Source organism: Silurus meridionalis, chromosome 4 (assembly GCF_014805685.1).
Source record: "Silurus meridionalis isolate SWU-2019-XX chromosome 4, ASM1480568v1, whole genome shotgun sequence".
Taxonomy (NCBI): domain Eukaryota; kingdom Metazoa; phylum Chordata; class Actinopteri; order Siluriformes; family Siluridae; genus Silurus; species Silurus meridionalis.
This window is the reverse complement of record NC_060887.1, coordinates 5,276,350-5,298,559: the sequence shown is the minus strand read 5'-3', so window position 1 is coordinate 5,298,559 and position 22,210 is coordinate 5,276,350. Positions and strand designations below refer to the sequence as shown.

The 22,210-nt window shown below is 38.6% G+C and overlaps 1 protein-coding gene and 1 non-coding gene across 2 annotated transcripts in view; one reads left to right on the top strand and one right to left on the bottom strand.

Annotated features, from left to right (window-relative positions):
• The window catches only part of LOC124384581 (little elongation complex subunit 1-like), a 256,093-nt gene that overhangs the window by 173,623 nt on the left and 60,260 nt on the right, over positions 1–22,210 (top strand). The gene's annotated exons all lie outside the window — the stretch shown is intronic.
• Positions 12,478–12,549, bottom strand: trnag-ucc. The gene has a single exon. It is a non-coding gene; the product is annotated as a tRNA-Gly (tRNA).

Genomic DNA, 22,210 nt, shown 5'->3' with positions numbered 1-22,210 from the left:
GCCATTACGCTCTCACACAGTCGTTACTCTCTTTATGTTCTCATTTTCAGTCCTAACTATAATGATGTTCATGACAAAACTGGCATGAAGAAACGTGTTCACGTGTCACATTTTCATCTTCAAATTGTATCACTGGTGATGATGCCACTAATTCATGCTGATTTTGCCAAGGTGTTAATGATCAGTGTAATTACTGTAAACATATAAATGCTGTGGTGACCCCCGTGTGTAATGCTGCATGATGGCACTGCTGGAGGATTACACCAATGGAAGATTAAGGAGAGAAAGAGTCTCCAGGGACCATGATGATTTCTCGGCCCATGATGATGACTGAATAATAAGCTGATTTAGATTCCTACAGCTGTGCTCCTGGATCTATGTGATCTATGCAGCTGCAGGACGTGATGACTGGCTTCTTGGTGACTTTAACAACATGTAGAAATTGTAAACATACGCCGTTTGTAAGGAAGACAAAAATAATGGTTGTTATTAGTGTTTATTGTGACTCTTTGTAGTAAAAGATTAAAATCAAGATTTAAAAAAAGATAAAAAAAAGAGATTTGACAAAACAGAAATAAAAAATGATCAAAAGACGAGACGATCTACAAGATACAATAGCTTTACACTCAGCTTTATACTATTGACTATAAGTGTAAAACTATCATAAATAGCCATAAGAGATACAGAAAGAGGAAAAAGGCATGTTCAGACTCTCTGTTTCTCTTGTCGTCTTCTTTTTTTTCTATTTCTCCTTTTCTTTTGAATGTTTTCTTGTCTCAGCTGAGCAACAATTTCCTCCCATCGCTCTCGGACTCTCATATAATGATCTGTTTTATTCTCTGAAGTCTTCTTTTCTTCCTCACAGAGATTCTGGGTATCCTGGAGCCCCCTGTTGGTCTGAAGCTGTAAATTGTTCCTCTCCTCTATGTCAAGTTTAGTTTTCTCTCTTTCATCCTCCTGTTTTTCTTTAAAATTCAACGTGGGCTCAAACTGAGCAACACATTCCTCCAGTCGCTCTTTCTCTCTGATCAAATGATCTTTCTCCTGCTCTGCACTATTTTTTTTTTTCTCACAGTGATTCTGAGTATCCTGGAGCTCCATGGTGGTCTGTTCCAAAGTGAGCTTAAGCTGAGCAACATGTTCCTCCAGTCGTTTTTGTTCTCTCTTCCAGCTCTCTCTCTCACATCTTACAGTTTTCTCCAGTTCCTCATGGATTTTCAGGGAAGACTGGAGCTCCATGGTGGTCTGATCCAAAGTGACCTCAAGCTGAGCAACATGTTTCTCCACTTTCTTTTGTTCTCTTGTCCAGCTCTCTCTCTCACATTCTACAGTTTTCTCCAGTTCCTCATTGATTTTCAAGGAAGACTGGAGCTCCATGGTGGTCTGCTCCAAAATAAACTCAAGCTGAGCAACACGTTCCTCCAGTTGTTTTTGTTCTCTCGCCCAGCTCTGGCTTCTCTCAGTTATGTCCTGTTCCTGCTGCTTTCGCTCAGAAGCCAAAGTAGCCTCCAGCTTTTGCACCGTCTGTAGCAGAATGGCTTTCTCTTCTTTCTCTTCTGTTATCTTCTCTATCATTAGAAGAGAAAATGCATCCAAGTCTTTCTCTACTTTCTCCATGTGCTCCAGCTTCTCCTTCATTTCAGCAATCTGCTTAGTTTTCTTGATCTTCTGGTTTGAAAATCTCTCTCAACCTTCTGAAGAGCTCCATGTTTATGCCTCTTTACTCACAAGCAAAAATCTCGGAAATGAGAGAAACAGAGACGCGTTTCCAATGATAGACGTTGTCTTACTGTGACGTCACAGGCAGATGCCCCGCCCTCCGTCTGTGACGTAACCCGGTCTCTTTTAACCTGACACTATGCGCATGCGCACATTACAGAGGTAAAGAGCGGATAAAATATCATGTCTTCACAGCTTTTCTGTTGTTCCTGAGAGAAGAGCGATATTACAGTCATAAATAAGATAAAAACGGCTGTAAACTGTGTATAAAGCGAGTGAATCCGAGTTGAGAACCGGAAGTTGACCGGAGTGACTCCATGAATGTTGCAGAATCATAAATGACCAGTAGGTGGCAGTGTGATGTGTTTTAGAGCTCACTGTCACAGCAGGTCATTAGAAGTAGTGGAGCTCTAATGACGTCATTAATAGCGAGGACAAGACACTCAGCAGTTTGGGATTCTTTTATTGACTTTATTGATTAATTGATTTGGAGTATGATTGTGTTTATGATCAAAGTAAGTTCATGTGTATGGAGTAAAAACAACCTGTACATTTCTCACTTCCAGACAGTATTATGAGATGTTCATCTGCTGGAAGTTCATGTTTAATGCTGCATGTTTTATAGGATTTATGAGCTGGAATAAATGTCCAAACATTTTAAATCAACACTGAGTGATTTTTTTGGTAGATATTAGATCTTTTTACATATTATTAATTTTTTAATATGTGTGATTTAAATACACATTTATAAATATAAAGGCTTTTAGTGTATATTAGAGATTAGAACATAAACCGACACAAATTAAATACAATAAAAAATTTATTAACTGAAATAAAAAATCAAAATATAAAGTTTCAAAATAAAATCTGTCAATACATTTAAAATTATAACAATATATAATAATAATAGTAATAATAATAATAATAATAATAATAATAATAATAATAATATGTTAAATACAGTGCAGTATTACAGCTTAAATATTTGAATTTATTTCAGATCAATTTTATTCATCCATTAAATAAATGGTGTCAGCATCAGAGTAGTGTATTTACATGATCTGTTTCCAGGGTTTTCACGAACACAACTCTGTTATTACTGTTCTCTTTTCACAGCACCGTCTCTTTCAGTTCTAATGAAAGTTCTCATGTATTAAGAGGGAATTTTATGAATGATCAATAATGAAACACCTTCATTACTGTTAGTTATTTACATATTTATTTACAGTAATAAAACTATTTCTGTAAAAAAGAGAAAGAAATAATAATGAAAAGCAAAATAAATAAAATGATGAATTCAGTGGAGCAGAACGACAGCACGATGACCTGAAAGTGAAAAACAAAGATGTGTTACTTTACATAATGTGTGTGTTTGACCGGTACACAGTGTGTGTGTTTAGTAAAGTTTTGTAGGACATTATGAGGAAAGTATGACTTATGCTGTAGATGGAACCACTGCATGTTCCTGGATGGATGGAGGTAGGGCTTGGTGTGGCGGCTGCTCCCTGTCCACTGCTCAGCCATAGTGATACACAGTGACCTCCTGCTCACCAGCTTTCTATTCAACTCTCTGATGGCATTAGTGTCTTCATCCAGAGAGGAATATCAGACAAATCCAAAGCCTTTGGACCGTCCATTGTGCAGTACCACCTGTAGAAGTGAGTGAGGAGATACAGAAAGCAAAAACATGAGCTTTACATCACTCTCATGTAGAAAACCATGAGAAATAACAAGCACTGTCTGTATCCCATAATATAAACAGAACAGCTGTGTTCTTTTATCATCAAGGTTCTGGTCTCACTGGTGAATGAACAATGAAGCACTTTTATTGAAAGGTTATTTTCTGAGAGCAGAAACTTGCTGCAAGTGTACACTGGTTCTGGTATAATAGAGGATCTAATCCTAATTCCTACAGAAAACAGAACAAATTCAGCATCCAATGTTTGAGTGCATGTGTGTGTTTGCATTGCTGACTTTAATAATACACACTGATCAATCACTCAGTATTAAACCAATTATTACATGTGACCAAACACAGCTGTGACCAAAACCTGCTCCAGATCATGAAAGTCTCTATAAAACACACTGGAAATAGAATCAGAATAGTTCCTGTGTGTCCAGTCTGAGAGGCTGTGGTGTGAATCGCCTGTTCCACTGCTGCTGGTTTTCTTTTCCAGGATCTGCAACTGGAACATCTGTAGATGCAGACAATCATCTCATGTTAGCATCCAATCAGAAGGTAAATTTTGCTAACATGAATAGTTCTCTTCTGTTTTAAATCTTTAACTGCACTTAACACAAAACTAATCGGACGGCTTTGACTCACTCTGTGGATGGATGTTCTTGTTGGCGTTGGGTCTTGGGTCTGGGCAGGGTTTTGAAGGCGAGATAGTTTCTACCTTCATGCCGTGACTTCGTCCCTGGGTGGTCTGAGAGGGACTTAAGTACACAGTCCTGCTGCCCAGCACCCTGCCGTTCATCTCCACAATGTCTACTCGAGCCTCATCAGGACATGAAAACGTCACATACCCGAAGCCTTTTGAGCGTCCGTTCTTCATCATGACCTGTACGGGACAGCGAGCAGAAACACAAAGCAAAGAACGCACATCAAACGTGTTAGAGGTTCACAATATCAGAGCTCTCCACATTCCGAAAATACTCCAGCTGAGTACAGGGAGGAAACCCCAAGTTACTGGGAAAGAAGGAAAATGTAAGGATCAGTAGTTATAAATGACCTGTGCAGTGAGGACAGTCCCAAATCTCAGGAACGCTTCCTACAGGTCCGTCATCCACAGTACAGTCCAGATTTCTCAGCAGCAGTGTGACTGTCTACAGAACAACATCCAGTGTGTTCATCACTTCAAGAGTCAAGTCAAGTCAAGAAGCTTTTATTGTCATTTCAACCATATATAGCTGATGCAGTACACAGTGAAATGAAACAACGTTCCTCCTGAACCCAGGTGCTACATACAACAACATAAAACAACAGTAACAGAACAGAAGAACACAGGGCCAGGAACTTAGATCCTCACCACATAAAGTGCATGTGTGCAACTGGTGCAAACAGTGCAAAAGACAACACAGGACAGTGCAGGACAACACAGGACAGTGCAGGACAACAAACAATACACAAAATATATTAAAAAAAATAGCAATAGCTCTGCCAGTAAAACCTGTCGTGACTGAATAAGGTGCACAGTAGCAGAAAAATGTAAACAGAGAAATGTAAACAGAATTGTGCAATTCTACAAAAGCAGCAATCAAAATAACCTGAACAGTGACCAAAGGATTGGACAAAATATTGTGCAAAAACAGCAAGTCCCGGAAGATCAGCAACAAACGGCATGTAAACATTTTGCGATAATGAATGAAAGGTGTGAATGGTGCTGAAACCTGGGTGTGTGAAGTGTATGTGTTGAGTCCGGTTGTACAGATCAGTCACTCAGTTGTGTGTAAGTGTGTGTGTGTGTGTGTGTGTATGTGTGTATGAGAGAGAGTTCAGTTTAGATGTTTGTTGAGGCTGATGGCTTGCGGGAAAAAACTGTTGCACAGTCTTGATGTGACGGCCCGAATGCTTCAGAACCGTTTCCCTGATGGTAGGAGGGTGAAGTGTGTGTAACTGGTGTGTGTGGTCATCCACAATGCTGTGTGCTTTGCGGATGCATTTACATTCATTTACATTTCTTTAGGTTAAAAAAAAACAGGAAACATTCAGCATTAGACTTTTGAGTAAGTTGTGCTGTGTGATTCGTGATAATCAGATTTATGGTGAGACATAAACACCTTCAACAAAGTCACACTCATAAATAATATTTTACCTGATTATCTACACACAGTTATACATTTTCTCACATTCTCTAAAGTCTCCAAAAGTCCAAAGGACTTCAGCCTGTTCTTTTTGATCCTCCACCTTCTGCTCCTCTACCTTCTGCTCCTCAACTTCTGCTTCTCCACCTTTAAAGAAGTGTCAGATAGAGATGGGTTATATATAACATTCAACATGCGCCCAATATTACAAGAAGAGTATCTGTTCTTGATGAAGACTGTTTGTTCAGGTGAAATAACACAAGGCAGAACTTTCTCCAGACGGCAGGTCAGAGTTTTTGCTAAGATTTTTGTATCCTGGTCCAGGTGATTTACCAGAAGGCAGACTTGCTAAGGCTATTTCTGTATCAGATATAAACTCATCCAATTGTAATGCTGTACCCACACTTATTGTAGGAATACATACATTTTGAAAAAGGCCTCTAATGTTGAAGTGTCAGCAGATAAAGGAGCAGTATATAGTGATTTATAACATTGGAGGAAACAGTCATTGATTGTTAATACTGGAGTGTAGTGGTCATCATGTCTGTTTTACATGCAGAAGGTCTTGGGTTTGACCCACAGTGGAGATATGCTCTTGAGCCATTTTGGAATGTTTTTTCTCCATTACTGATACAAGCACAATGCAGAAACATGCTGTTTATTTATTTTTAGGATTGAGTAACAATTTGTAATATATAAACCTTATTCATGTTTACAACCTGCATGGTCCCACTGGGAGTTGAACCCAGAACCTTCTGCATGTAAAGCAGATGTGATGACCACTAACCTATGGATCCACACAATTACCTGCACAGCATAAATAAGCATAAATAATGATTAGGTAACATGTTTTCAGATTGCAACAATCCAGTTTTGGGAAACTCAATGTACCCTCAGCTTTCTATTCTCAGTTAAGTTATTTTCAAATACAGTAGTACATGATTAATTCATTAATATGAGGAAGATTAATCCTCATCATTGATCCTCATAGAGTGGCTGAGGGGAGCTACTCTAAAAAGCTGCTTCAGTGAAGGAAGGCCTGAGAGACATGGTGCAGTCATAAAAACCTGGAGCTTAACACGCTCAAAACAGTGGAGATGATTGTGGATTTTAGGTAATCCCCCAGGTTTCCCCCAACTCACCATCATGAACAGCACTATGGCAGCAGTGGAGTCATTCAGGTTCCTGGGCACCACCATCTCTTAGGGCATGTAATGGGACAATCACATCGACTCCATTGTTAAAAAGGCTTAACAGAGTATGTACTTCCTTCACCAGCTTAGAAAGTTCAACAGGAGTTGCTTTACTAGCTGTCTGGTTCTGCTCAGCTGTAAAATCAGACATCAGAGGACTACAGAGGACAGTTTAGACGTCTGCAATGGTTATCGGTTTCCCCCTGTCCACTTTTCAAGAACTGTATACATCCAGAGTGAGAAAAAGGGCTTTGAAAATCATGTTAGCCACTACACTAGACTATAGACTACTGTAACGCTTTACTGTCTGGGTGTGCGAGTAAGTGCATAAATAAGCTTCAGTTAGTCCAGAATGCAGCAGCAAGGGTCCTCACTAGATCTAGGAAATACGACCACATCACCCCTGTTTTAATTACTCTACACTGGCTCCCAATCAAATCTCGCATTGATTATAAAATATTACTACTGACGTATAAAGCACTTAACGGTTTCGCACCGCAGTATCTGAGTGAAATTCTGTACCAGTATGATCCTCCACGCCTACTTAGATCAAAAGGTGCTGGCTATCTGTTGGTTCCTCAAATAATGAAGACTACAGCAGGGGGCAGATCTTTCTCTTATAAAGCCCCACAGTTATGGAACAGCCTTCCAATCAGTGTTCGGGACTCGGACACAGTCTCAGTGTTCAAGTCGAGGTTGAAAACATATTTATTTAGTCAAGCCTTTGATCAGTAGATTTTTCTTAAGTAAAGGCACAGATCTGGAGGGAGCATGGATATAGAGTGTTTGGTGAACTGGTATATTTGTATGCTGTCGTCCCCTCACATTCACACGTTCACTCAGGTTTGTTGACGGTGGTGTGGTGGGTCGTCTCTTATCCCAGAGATCCCTCATGTCTGTGTTACCTTCTGGTTCTCCCTTTTAGTTATGCTGCCATAGCGAGTCTTGCCGGAGTCCAAACTGCACAGTGACATTAACTTTCATACACCAATAGTTACACTTAATAATCCATATCCTTCTCTTCCCGTCACCCTCTCTCTCTCTCTCTCTCTCTCTCTCTCTCTCTCTCTCTCTCTCTCTCTCTCTCTTCGGTCGAGTTAAACATACTCCTGAGGCTCCAGTGACCACTGTTCCTGCCCCTCTCCCCTCCTTGGATCTTCACACTTCTGTGCAGCTCGGGACGGTCTCTCATCAACACCTTGGGTGGTTCCATGTAATTCCGGAGTAGAACGGGTGCTTTGAGGACGGATTGGACTGCAGTTGGTGTCGGTGGTCTGCAGCACTGACTCGGGAGTGCAGTTTGCTTCTGATCATCATCACTGTACCCCACAACATTGTATATCTGCTTCAAATGGACATTTGGTGCAACCCAGATGAGGATGGGTTCCCTCTTGAGTCTGGTTCCTCTCAAGGTTTCTTCCTTATGCCATCTCGGGGAGTTTTTCCTTGCCACAGTTGCTCATCAGGGACAAACATACTTACAAAGAACATATTTATGTTTAATCACCACATTATCTGTGTAAAGCTGCTTTGAGACAATGTTCATTGTTAAAAGCGCTATACAAATAAAAATGAATTGAATTGAATTGAATTACACAATGGAACCAGTTAAGGGACCCTAATGGTGGAATTTATTGCCATCTAACTGGATATGGTTACTTTTTATTTACTTTCATTGTATTTTTTTATTTAAAAACTTGGCCACCTAGCACATGGGGCTTTTGTCTCTCCTTATTGTTTTACGACCACTTTTGTGTGTGAAGCAGAGGTGATCACAACCACGCTAAGCTCCTGAAATACTAGACATTTGCTGATAATTCAACATGATGATATTCATTTTATGTGAAGCACGTTATGTTGTACGTCTAAGATCATAAATAACCACAGGGTTAACAAGGCTAAGAATCCCCTATAACTATAACTCAATAATCACGTGTTTAGCATTAACGTTAGCCAAAACTGATTCACAGAAAGCAAAACACAGACGGTGAAATGTAACTGACCAGCTGGCAGAGGATTCTGTCTGGTCTTTAAGCCGTCCTTTAACGCAAATCAAGCAAAGATTTATCCAAAAAGAAAGATTCATTCTCAATTTAGCATTTGTAATTAGCATTAGGCGTATGACTGTGTATCATGGCTTTCGTACGATTCTTTGACTTAAATACTAAAGATTCTATTAACTCGATCCACAACCCACAACCTATTTAAATACAGTTTATTGTAATAACTATAACTTACACAATAATCGTGTATTTTGAAACATTTCATTCAAATTTTACAAAGTGAACTGAACATGACCTTCAAATGAAGCACGTTAGCTGTCTGAGCTCATTGCAAAATATCACTACATTCCTTAAAATAGTCTTCCCAAAACACACCGTTACATTATACGTTAAGCATTTGTGTAATATATTAAGGGTATTTTCGATAATAAAACTACAAGAAAGTTTGCCTGAACCAGAGAACATCCAGCCCCTTCACTCTTACTGGTAGAGCTGAAACAGGTGCTGAGTTTGGAGACTGCTTGAACCTCTTTTCTGGTTGATAGCTGGTGTGTGGAACCCACTTCTCCTCAGAAGATTCAACTAAATGGCTGTTGGAAGACAAAGAAAGAAAGAGAAAATAGCATTGTATATCAAGTACATACTTTTGTAGTAGTATAAAACTTTTTCACACCATTGTGTATATTTATTTGCAGTGTTTTGCTCGTTACTAAAAAATAGTAACTAGTTACAGTTACTCGTTACTTCATTCAAAAAGTAACTCAATTACTTTGTTGATTATTTACACCAAAAAGTAATGCGTTACTGTTAAAAGTAACTTTTTAGTTACTTTTTTAAAGAACCTTCTTTAATGTTCCCATTAATGCCCTTTTATGTGTTATGGTCTACAAACACAAAACTGACTTAAACACAAAGTCATTTTTAAACATTATTTTATTAAAGTCAGAGCAGCACAAACTGAATATATCACAAGCATTTCTGAAATAAATAACAAAACAAGCTGAATAATATATTCACAATCAAACACTAAAGTGGCTTCTCCTGTTGTGTTGAGCTCTTAAACATGTTCTTTTTACAGCTGAAGTATGAAAACAGAACACCGGGTTAGCTTCTAGCTTCGTCGAGGCATGTAGACTCTGAAGGAGCTTAAGCAGATTGGAGTTGCTGTTTATCGCAGTAGATACGAGCTTCGAACCAGAAAGACACAGCTTACATTTGACATTTTTTGTCTTTATACTCAACTAAAGTGAAATAATGAGCATATTTCCACTTTGAGAAACTCGTCTTGCTCTCGCCTCGACTTGCCATTACAGACCTGAATAAACGGAGACACGCCCACAGCGCGTCTTCTTCGTGTTTACAGTGGTTCATCCACCAATCCTACAATGCGACGCTGCTGTAAGCTGGTTAGGCTGTAGTCTACACTTCAGCCCAAATTCATTCATTTATAAAAGTAACGGGTAACGCACCATACGGTAATGGTAACAGAGTTACTTTATTTTTACAGTATTGTTACAGTATTAGTTATTGTCAAAAGTAACGCGTTACCGGCACAACACTGTTTATTTGCATGTTTGTCACACTTTAATGTTTTAGATCGTCAAACTAATTTAAATATTAGTAAAAGATACACAAGTGAACACGACATGCAGATTTTAAATGAAGGGGAAACAAAATCCAAAACTACATGGCCCCGTGTGAAAAAGTGTTTGCCCCCCTGTTAAAACTGTGCTAACTTTTTTGTTCACACATGGCAAAAACATGGAACAGTGACCTTCCAGGAGTGGCCGGCTGACCAAAATTACCCCAAGAGCACAACGACGACTCATCCAAGAGATCACAAAAGACCCCATAACAACATCCAAAGAACTGCAGCCTCACTTGCCTCAGTTAAGGTCAGTGTTCATGACTCCCCCATGAGAAAGAGACGGCAAAAATGATCTACACGGCAGAGATCTAAGACTGAAACAGCTGCTGAGCAAAAAGAACATAAAGGCTCGTCTCAGTTTTGCCAGAAAACATCTTGATGATCCCCAAGACTTTTGGGAAAATACTCGAAAGTTTAACTTTTTGTAAGGTGTGTGTCCCATCACGCCTTGCGTAAAAGTAACACCGCATTTGAGAAAAGAGCGTCATACCAACAGTGAAATATGGTGGTGGTAGTGTGATGGTCTGGGGCTGTTTTGCTGCTTCAGGACCTGGAAGACTTGCTGTAATAAATGGATCCATGAATTCTGCTGTTTACTAAAAATTCCTGAAGGAGAATCTGTTTGTGACTTCAAGCTGAAGTGAACTTGGGTTCTGCAGCAGGACAATGATCCAAAACACACCAGCAAGTCCACCTCTGAACGGCTAAGGAAAGAAAAAATGAAGACTTTGGAGTAGCCTAGTCAAAGTCCTGACCTGAATCCTATTGAGATGCTGTGACATGACCTTCAAAAAAAGGTTTGTGCTTAAAAACCCTTCAATGTGGCTGAATTACAACAATTCTGCATAGATGAGTGACCAAAATTCCTCCACAGCACTCTAACAGACTCATCACAAGTTATCACAAACGCCTGATTGCAGTTGTTGCTGCTAAGGGCGGCCCAACCAAATATTAGGTTTAGGGGGCAATCACTTTTTCACACGGGGCATGTGGTTTTGGATTTTGTTTTTCTCAATAATAAAAACTGCATGTTCACTTGTGTTATCGTTATCGTATCATTCGTTGTTCAATCAGGCTCTTCATCGCTTTCTAAAATAAAGAGTAACTGGGAATCGGACCTCAATTATAATTTCACGGATGAGGAATGGTCCAAGGCCCTTGGTCGTGTACATTCCTCCTCTATATGCGCCCGTCATTCGTTAATACAGTGATCAGTGATGGGTGTCGGCTCCGGCTACTCTTTATCATACTTTTTGGCTTTGCCCAGCCTTGACCTCTTTCTGGACATCAGTTTTTAAATCAATCTCTAAATACTTCATTTTAGATATTAAACCATGTCCCCTAATAGCATTATTTGGAATCAACCCCACAAATCCTCCTTGTCATCCTTACAATCAAACATGCTCGCCTTTTGTTTAATAGTAGCAAAGAGACTTATATTACTGAACTGGAAGAATCCTCACCCACCCAGTTCTTCTCATTAGATACATGACCTGTCTCAGTTTATTCAAATAGAAAAGATCAGATTTACATAACTTAGTATTACGGAAAGGTTTTACACCACCTGGCAACCATTCTTATTGTATTTAAGAGAAAGAGGAAAATAAAATCCTATTCTCTTTGTTTAGCCTTTTTGAGCTCTTCCCCTTGCCCCTGACTTCTTGGTAGATGTAGAAAAGAGAAAGGAAAACATATATCTTAGAGAGTGTTCATGTACTTAGGTGCAAATCTTTTATTTTGTTTCATTATTTTTTTTTCTTTCTTTCTTTCTTTCTCCTGTTCTTGATGCTCACATTCATGATTGTGATTATATGTATAACTTAGAAAGAGAGAGACCAATTTCCTGTTTTTGGACTAAATTAAACACTGTTCCATTGTCTTTCTCGCCTGAGTGTCTTTCTGTTTGAATGCATCAATAAAAAATAGTTGGATAATAATAATAATAATAAGAAGAAGAGGCTAAGTGATTTTGAAATGTTTTGCCAGTGTCTATGATGACAGGCGGGACCATCTAATACACAAACGCCAAGTGTTCAGGGGAAGCAAATAAAAGCAAGACTGCTTAGAGGTTGTTACTTTGGCAACTGAACATAATCACTAAAGGTCTTGCTTTGGCCGGGAATCGAACCCGGGTCGACTGCTTGGAAGGCAGCTATGCTCACCACTATACCACCAACGCCACGCTGGCAGGGGTGTAAATATATAAATCCATGCTAGAAGAACGTTGGTTGTTTTGAACTTCTCAGCAAACCGGTTCATTTTCCTGCTCTACTGCAACTGCAAATGCATGTAAAAGTGCAAACAGTGACCAAGAAGCTTTTCCCTGTGGTAGTTTCTGTAGTGTAGCGGTCATCACGTTCACCTCTCACGCAAAAAGTCCCTGGTTCGACACCAGGCAGAAACAAGGTTGTGATTTTGAAGCTAGTGTTACATTCTTAGGCCTGTAAACTGTGTTACTCGACAGCATTAGAGAAATGTAGAAAACTTTCTTTTATATTGTTTCTGTAGTGTAGTGCTTTAAGTGTTATTGCTGCTGTTTGAACTACAAAAATGTTCAAACAAGTTAAATGTTCCTTATTTTAAAATATGCAAATGCAGTTATAGGAAAATAAACAAGTTTTTTATTTCAATAAAATCTGAATTCAAGAAATTCCTGGAAAAAAATGACTTTGACTTATTTTACACACAGAACTGTGCAGTAAAGCTGAAACTCTACATCTTCAAACTGCATCATGTAACTGAAAAAAAAAGTAAAACTTTACAGGATGTGGTGTTTTGCACAATGTGGCACTGAGGACCAGTTTCCCTCTCCCTCTTGACTTTCCTCCCCCTCAGCATTATGACCCCGAGACACAGCCCCCATGAGGAGGTCATACGGCGTTTGAAAGGAAGACAAAAATCATGGTTTAACTTCATCTTTTAATAATTGTGCAATTTTACTTTTGTCACATTTTCCCAAAAGTTTATCATGTGGATTTTCATTATTTAGCGTAAAAGCATCCTCCAGTTGAGAAACACTGATTTAGAATCAGGATTTAAATGATGTCGAACACTTCAATAAACACGTGATTTATTATTTTAGATTTTATTGATTTTATTAATTATTATTGAACTTGGAGAGGTTTAGCTTTCAGTTCCTGTCCTTGATGTCCAGACTCACTTGCCTTTTTTTTCTATTCTTTTCTTTTTTTTACTGGAATGGGTGATAGTTGTCTGATCCAGTCCGGCAGGGGAGCAGATATAGAACTGTGAGACTTTAGTGCAGACCATACCGCATCGTGACTCCTCAAACCACCACCGTGAGAACTCGCTGAGAATACCTTAGAGTCTGTTCCGATTGTGTGACATTCGCGACAAAGGATAGGACGACAATTCCAATCACGATGTTTCACTGGTTCAGTTGTCCATAGAACACAGCCACAGAAGGTGATGGTGTAGTACGTTACAAAGGTGCTTTGCATGACGAAGTCCGTGAACAGAAAACTGTGAGTGCTCGGAGCATCCACTGAGCTGGCAGGAACTCCAAATGATTGGACAAGGTTAATACCCCTACGCACACGATAGATCCGGGTGATCAGCTGAAGTCCTGAAGGAAGATCATAGACAGAGTTCTGGATGGAATCTAGCCACATTCCATTTGGGGAGAACATGTCAGCGTGGTGCAGAATGTCCATCACCGGTCTGAACCGGTCCTCATCAGTTTCCCAAACAAATTCGTCCTTTTCTGGAGGAAACCTGTACCATTTACGGGGTAAATTATAACACCGTTCACCTAAAGGACAGGGGGTCTCCAGGCACCACAGGCAATGCTTTGGAAGAATAAATAAAAAACAAGCATAGCAGATGGTTCTACAGGTTTCAAAGTTGAAGTGATACCCCTCAGCACATGCTTCGATGTGCGCACACATGCGTTGACGCATACCTTGCAGAAGCCAACTTTGTTCATCAGCTGCCATGTTCCTGCACACAGCATAAAATACACACAACAACAACATGATTTATATACGATATAATCAAAGAATCAGAATTAAAGCATAGAAAGAGTTTAGTGATTTTAGTTATAAGGAAACGTTTGTTACAGTCATTTTTTCTGATCGACTAGGGCCATAATCCCTCCATCCAAATCCACATAGATGTTTTGATCCATATCTGTGGAGATGTTTTCTGTAGAAGACTCTTTACCTGTAATTTTATACACTGGGAGCTGTACGTATTGTCTAAACAATGACAAGGAATTCCACAACAGATAAAACATGCCACGGCTGCAAGGATTATTAAAATTGTAGTCCCAGTCTGACCCTATTCTACTCTATTTATTAGTATATTATGTTCATTATACTTGGAGTAAACAGGTTACATGAGTTTGATTAAAATATGGGATAAATAGATTAAATTTATCTACTTCATTGTATCTGATAGATTCTATACTAATTATTAAATACATATGATGGATTAATATAAAAAGATAAACTATAAAAGCTAATCTTAGCTAGCCGGCTAGTTACCCATGCTAATGTCACTAAATAATTACTTTTTACTTTTCGAGTCTTCTACTAAATTGTCAGGAATTCCCCTGCCACGCCCCCTTTGGTGCTTCGGGGAACGCCCTGCTCCTTCTCTCATGTGCCCCGCCCACATGGAGCTCCTCGCATCGGGCTTCATTGAGAACACCTGAGGCATATTCACTCACTCATCACACCGCTGATATAAACCCCACATTCCCCCACACTCCGGATCCTTTATTCCTCAGACTCTGGACTATTGTGGGCCACCGGAATAATCCTTTCACAGCAAGTATTTGTGTTTTGTCTTCGCCCTTTTGTTTAAATAAAACTTTATTTGCTGTTACTTTGGCTTCCGCCTCCGTTTCCCGCATGACATAAATAATGTACAATATTCTACCATAATTATTTAGAAGACTTACCAGGTACCTGTATGAAGAAATGTTTAATAGAAGTTGTAAATGTTCTTAGTTGCTGCTAATCGCTGCTGCTTCTTGCTGCTGTTTGCTTGTTTGGCGGTTGTCATGGAGATACTAGAATTTTATGATGATTCTGTACACATCACTCTGGTAGGAGATTAAACCAAAAATTCAGCCTTAAAGAAAATATAACTGTTTCATCCTGTTCCTTTTGCCACATCTCATCTCTGAGACTTTTCAGATGTTGCTACACTGAAAACTAAATACAGATCTCAGCTCAATATTGAACATGACTTGAGAGTGACAGTATCAAGTCTACAACCCCGTTTTAAAAAGATTTATGAAATGAATTTGCTCTATTTTGCACAGACTGCAAAGTGACAGAAAGTCCAAGTGATATCACAACTACACCTTATTTTGCTAGTTAATGTTCATTTAGAATTGGATAGTTCAATAAACTAGACATTTTTCAATATGAAGATTTTAATTATCCTTTTTTGAGGTGACGGAGGACAGGTGCGTATAAAAACCCACCCCTCTGAAGTGGTAAATGGCAGAAAAAGATTGAGAATCACTGCATTAAAACACAAACAGAAGTCACATTAGTACAGAATGGAGCATAAAGCACGTCCTGATAGTGCCGCTAGAGGGCAGTGTGAGACAGAGTTGAGGATGTGAGCTGTGTGAAGCTGGAGATCAATAGTCTGTTAAGGGGTGGGAAGAGGGGAAAAGAAGGGGAAGAAGGGAAAAGAGAAAAAAGAGAAAGGAAATGGATAGATGGACATTTATTATGTTTTTTGGCAGATCGATGTTTATAAATCCCCCAATAGTGCACAAAACTACTGATGATGTGAATGAAAATACATCACTTGTCACTCATGTTAATTAATATCTGTATGATTTGACTAATTTTTACAATAAAGGGGCATAAAATGGATTTATATTTATTTTCTTAATGTACTTATTTAACCTTTAACATTTTTAACAAAAGTTTAGTATGTGGGACATGTTTTGTATTTGTTAATTTATATTCTACATAATAATAATTATTATTATTAATTATTATTATTATTATTATTATTAAGATAATGGGTTCAGCAGGTTCACAGAATAATTAATGAGTCACTGTTTTATGAACAATAAAACATTTTATTTTAATTACTGAAAATGCTACAAAAATGTCAAATGATAAATTATAATAGATGCAAACACACAAAAATACAAATATTACAAAACGATGTATATATTAATAAAGATTATTTAACAATAGATATAATCAAATACAATGATAAAAAATCCCTAATTGGGATTAAAACAACAACCTGATCATAAATAACTATAGATTATAATAGTAGTAAATCCACACAAATAAACAGTAAAATGAGTCGCTCAGAACACCAGCAAGAAATGATTAAAGGAGCAGAACTGGAAGAAACAGCAGGACTGGATGCAGATGAAGGAGTGGATGCAGATGAAGGTCTGGATGCAGATGAAGGACTGGCTGAAGGAGATGGACTTTGAAATCCAGGCTGTAAAGACACATATTGTATATTATGAACTTAAACATAATGATGATGATAATGACATATAAAGGTCTTTTAAAATTACATAAAAGTGCAGGCTGTATAATGGTGGGGGTGGAGGTAGGGGGCGCTACAGCAGTAGGAGTGGAGTAAAGCAGGTGGAACACTTGCAGCAGGTGGAACACTTACGACCTGGTAAAAGAACAATAAAGAGTGTGGAACACAGGTTTTATTTACCTTTTAGTCTTGATATTTTTTACAGATTTAAATAAGAAGAAACATTAAAAATCTAACATTCACACATTAATATGTTTAATCCACAATCATCTCTGTACACTAGTGAGAGTCTGAGGGCAGAAGTGAAGTGATATGAAGATCTATAAATATAATACACTTTAACACACCTGAGCAAAAACCAAAGTCTTTTACACTGATCTCAGTGCTTCCACTATTTGATCACTGGATGAGAAATGGGAATAGATAAAGCAGATATTGTTCTATATGATATTGCGCGAGTGGAGGTGTGAGGAAACTCTGGCGGGCGCTAAAGAGAGGATATTAAAAATAAATATTGCAACAATGCATCCCACAGCAGAGGACATTTAAAGCACATGAGTGTGGTCACAAATATAGTTGTGCAGGTCCACAGTGACGTGACATGAAAGAGATGATCACCTGAAAGTCTGAAATGAACACTTTAGGAGGGTGGAATCCACAAAGACGTTTCTGTGGTCCACCGAAAAGTTTCGACTGGTCGTGGACCTGCACTGGACATTTCTCCCTCTGTACAAATAAAGACCTTTAGGTTATGGGACCTGTGTTTAATCATGTTCTCATACACATTTTAACAGCACAAACCTTATAAAACAGATCCAACCATTTCTTCTGACGGGAACAGGTGTGTTTCCAGCTTCAGAGCCAAACCCCAGTGCTGCCAAACCGCCACAGACGAGACGTCCACTCATCGTCCTCTACCGCCGCAGACGAGACGTCCACTCATCGTCCTTTAAAGCCTTGTGTGAAACAAACACAAACAAACAAACACAGTAACGTAATGAATGTACAACAGTTTCTTTAAAGATCTTGTTTTTAATATTGTACATCATAATAGACGACAGCATGAAAAGTGATGCAACATACTGCACTGATGAGCTCAGGAAAAAACACATTAATGTAAATGTAATGCACGTATGAGAAACTTTTTTTTACAGATACTTGAATCTGTTGTTGTTTGTCAGTAATTTAGTACATAATAAGAGACATTATGTTTTGACTGCGGCCCGTGTGCTGGTGCTTTCATGTAACAGGGTGGAGCAGGTAATCGCTGAGTCTTGGCCGTGTGCGTGTGTGGTCACGTGACAGCACATGTTAAAATCCTCTCGTTTGTCAAACAGGGCGGTGAGACCCTCAGTCTAAATATCATGAGATGTAAAACAGTTTTGCATCTTTCACACTGCGCTGAAACAAATAAACCCCTTTGGATTTCACATCCAACACCTTAAACTCTCAGCCATTACATTAAATCTCATTAAAAAGTCATCATGTAAGAGTTCTTGCCTCAGCTGAATACCGCACTTCCTAAATATTCTGAGTTAATGCTCTGAATGTCCTGAATAATGTGTCTGATTTTAACCGAGTGACAAAAAAAGAAACAAATTCACTGCAATACGTCACGCAGAGCAACATGTTGTTCTACAGACACCGTATTGTTCCTGTTGTCGTGTAGTTCCTTGTGTATGATGTAAGACTTGGTGGCAGCAACGTCCAAGAAGTTTAAAAAGATCTTTCTGAACCTCTTCGTTCTTGTGGCTAACACTTCATCTTAGGGTATTTAATTCCTTCCCCACATTGGGCAAGAAAAGCTTTTGCACTGGCGCACTGAGATGACAAAAGTTTGTGTTTATCACGGTGACACCACTAAATCTGATACACACAAAACGGGGGTGGAAATGTGTGTACTCCACGTTCCACACAAATGTTACAGACACGTTCCACACAAACATACAGTGGGTACGGAAAGTATTCAGACCCCCTCAAATTTTTCACTCTGTTATATTGCAGCCATTTGCTAAAATCATTTCAGTTCATTTCTTCAAAATCTGTGTTTTTCTGTAAATATGGGGTGCTGTGTGTACATTATTGAGGAAAAGAAATGAACTTAAATGATTTTAGCAAATGGCTGCAATATAACAGAGTGAAAAATTTGAGGGGGTCTGAATACTTTCCACTCCACTGTATACAATCAATACATAGATAGATACATACAATCAATAGAACCACATGGTATTAAACTGAGCGTTTGTGTGTGTGTGTGTGTGTGTGTGTGTGTGTGTGTGTGTGTGTGTGTGTGTGTGTGTGTGTGTTTTGTTGTTAATGTTGTGTGCTTGTAGATCTGGTCTTTACTCACAGATGCTGAAGGAGCTTTTACTATATTCTAAACTTGTGCTGGTTTCTCCTCCACAGCTGGAACTTGAGCTGCAGCTGGTTTCTTCTCCACAGCTGGATCTTGAGCTGCAGCTGGTTTCTTCTCCACAGCTGGATCTTGAGCTGCAGCTGGTTTCTCCTCCACAGCTGGAACTTGAGCTGGGTGGTGGTGCATGGCCGTTCTTAGTTGGTGGAGCAATTTGTCTGGTTAAATCCGATAACGATCGAGACTCCGGCATGCTAAATAGTTACGCGGCCCCTCGTGGTCGGTGTCCAACTTCAAGGGACAAGTGTTTGGACTCTGGATGTGGTGGTTCTTCTCAGTCTCACGCTCCGTATGAGATTAAAGTGTTGATGGAGCTGTAACACAACAGAGACACTGCTCTTACACACTGCTGTTAGTCTTTATGCCGACACCAGCAAAATTACCCCCTGATGCTGACTGAAATCCCCTCATATGACCAAACACACACTTTATATTAATAGAATTCACTTTATAGCTGTTAAAAAGTTTGCCATCAAGATTCTCTTTTGCCAAATTTGCCGCCTCTTGAGATTTAAATTGGACACATTTATACCCTTTTGTCTCCGTCTTGTAACGGACAACCTTCAGAAGAGACGTCGTGTCAACACATAATTCATATTAAACAGATCTGATACAGGACCCCCCTGGTCTAAAGGGTCTACTATATTCTACTGCTACTTACACACTTAGCAGCTACCTGATGTTCAATAGTAGAAAAATGTTGAATAGAGCGACTGTACAACTGCTGGAACAGTGACTTTCCAAACTGTATGGGATTTTATTCTCTTTGAAACACTGAGTTTATTATTTATTTTTAGAGCTGCAACAACTAATCTAATCAATAATGAAATTGGTTGTGAGTGAATGTTGTGATCCTCATCATGTGAAAATGGTGTAGTTTAATGAAGTGTTATTGTGTAAACTGTTTGTTTGTAACCGGGACTCACACTGGATCTGTTCTGTCGTGACTCGCGAGCATCAGGTTGCGCAATCGACTCGATCACATCATCATGATGATTTAATTAAAACGGTGCGAACAAACACTAAATCTAAAAGCAGTAAATAACAGCATTTGTACACTGATGCATATTTTTCCTTTTTTTTATACATTAAGTCTGTTAACTTGCTGCGTTTCTCCGTTTCATTCTCTTTTATAGCATTTGTCTACAACAGTAACTAATCTGTTCTAAAAGTGATTTACTGCGGCTTTACTACATTCAAATGCTTGTTTTCAATTTTTATATATTTAATGTATACATATCATTTCATTATTATACAACATTTATTTATTATATATTCTAGATGTTTATATTTTCACAACTAAACAAAATTACTGTAGTTTTTAAACAAAATGATTTAAAAAAATGCTATAATATTTTATATAGATTTTTTTTTAAGTATGTTTGCCAACTTGCCATCTGTAAAATACAATACAAATGTTGATTTACACAAATTGCTTCATCTTTCATACTTAAATGATTTTGTATGATTAATGATATACAGTTATAATAAACAAAACATCTAATTATAAGTTTGTTTTTTATCCAATTAATCTAAAAAAAATCATTAGATTAATTGATTACCAAAATAGCTAGTTGCAATGTCTATAATTATTGTAATTACAATTATTATTGATAAACAAATCCCCCATAAAAGCCTCAAACAGGTGGAAAGGTGATCAGGAGCATCAGTACCGAGTGAAGAGAAGAAAAGTGATCTGTTCCTCATTTATTGTCTAATCCTGATCATTAACATCAAATTCATGGACTTGCAGGAAAAAATGAAAAAAAGAAATGTTGCAGTGAGCAGAAATGGAGCTTTCGGCTAATAGTGTAGGAGAACATCATCATTAGCCTCATGCTAGCCGGGTTCGCTAGCGCTGTTTTTGTGTTAACTAGTTTCTTGGAATATTTGACACAAATTGACCAGAAGACGAATACATTCAATTATTCTTTATTACGATATTTATAATTTATTTATAGCTCACTAAATGTAGAATATTTAACCTGAGGATGAAACCTATTGAAGCTAAGATTAGTTAGCCGGCTAGTTAGCCTAGCTCAGTGGTTCCTAAAGTGTGAGTCTCGGTGTTGAAAAGAGAATTAAACCCATAAAGACTAGAAAGTCACCGTTTCAGGGGTCTTACAGTCGCTCCATCCCGGCAGAGGGTCTTCATCCTCCACCTGGAACACGGAGTTTCTCCCGGAGCTCATTACTGATGATGCAGAGTAGTGATGAGTCGGTTATGAACGATTCCTTGATTCTGAACGAGTCTTTAATGTGACTCAGAAGAACGATTCGTCTCTAAGAGTGATTCTTTATTTTCTACTGGACACGCGTTCTTTCATTTTCATAAATGAGATTCAAAGAACCGAGTCACTAAAATGATCCGATCTTCCCATCACTTTTACAGCAAAGGCGTGTTGATACTAGAAGCTCCGCCTCTCTGGTTGCGTCCGCATCCGTGATTGGTGCAGCAATTTTCCATTACACACTAATCAATAGAAACCAAAACAGAACTACAGTGGTACTTTGACCTACGAGTGCATTAATGTACGAGTTTTCCGAGGTACGAGCGGTCACTCGGTCGATTTCTTGCTTTGTTACGCAAGCAAAAAAATTAGGTACAAGCTCGAAACGCCGCTGCTAGATGGCGAAACGAAGTGAGAAAGCGAAGATTGTGACAAAAATTAAGATAAGCAAAGAAAATTAAAAGTTTAGGGACACGTAGTGTACAAGAGTGATAGAGTAGCAAAGAATCGAGTTTCCCATCCTCCGCCGCTTATCGCCCCCCCCGCACCACTCCGCCGGCATCTTCTTTAGCTAAGGTCGTCTCATCTCCAAGGAAAATACACTGAATAAAACCTTATTATATCTTTACATACTCTTTCTATTATGTTTTATACAAGATGTGTTATTTAGAAATGTATTTTCTTAATTTAATAAA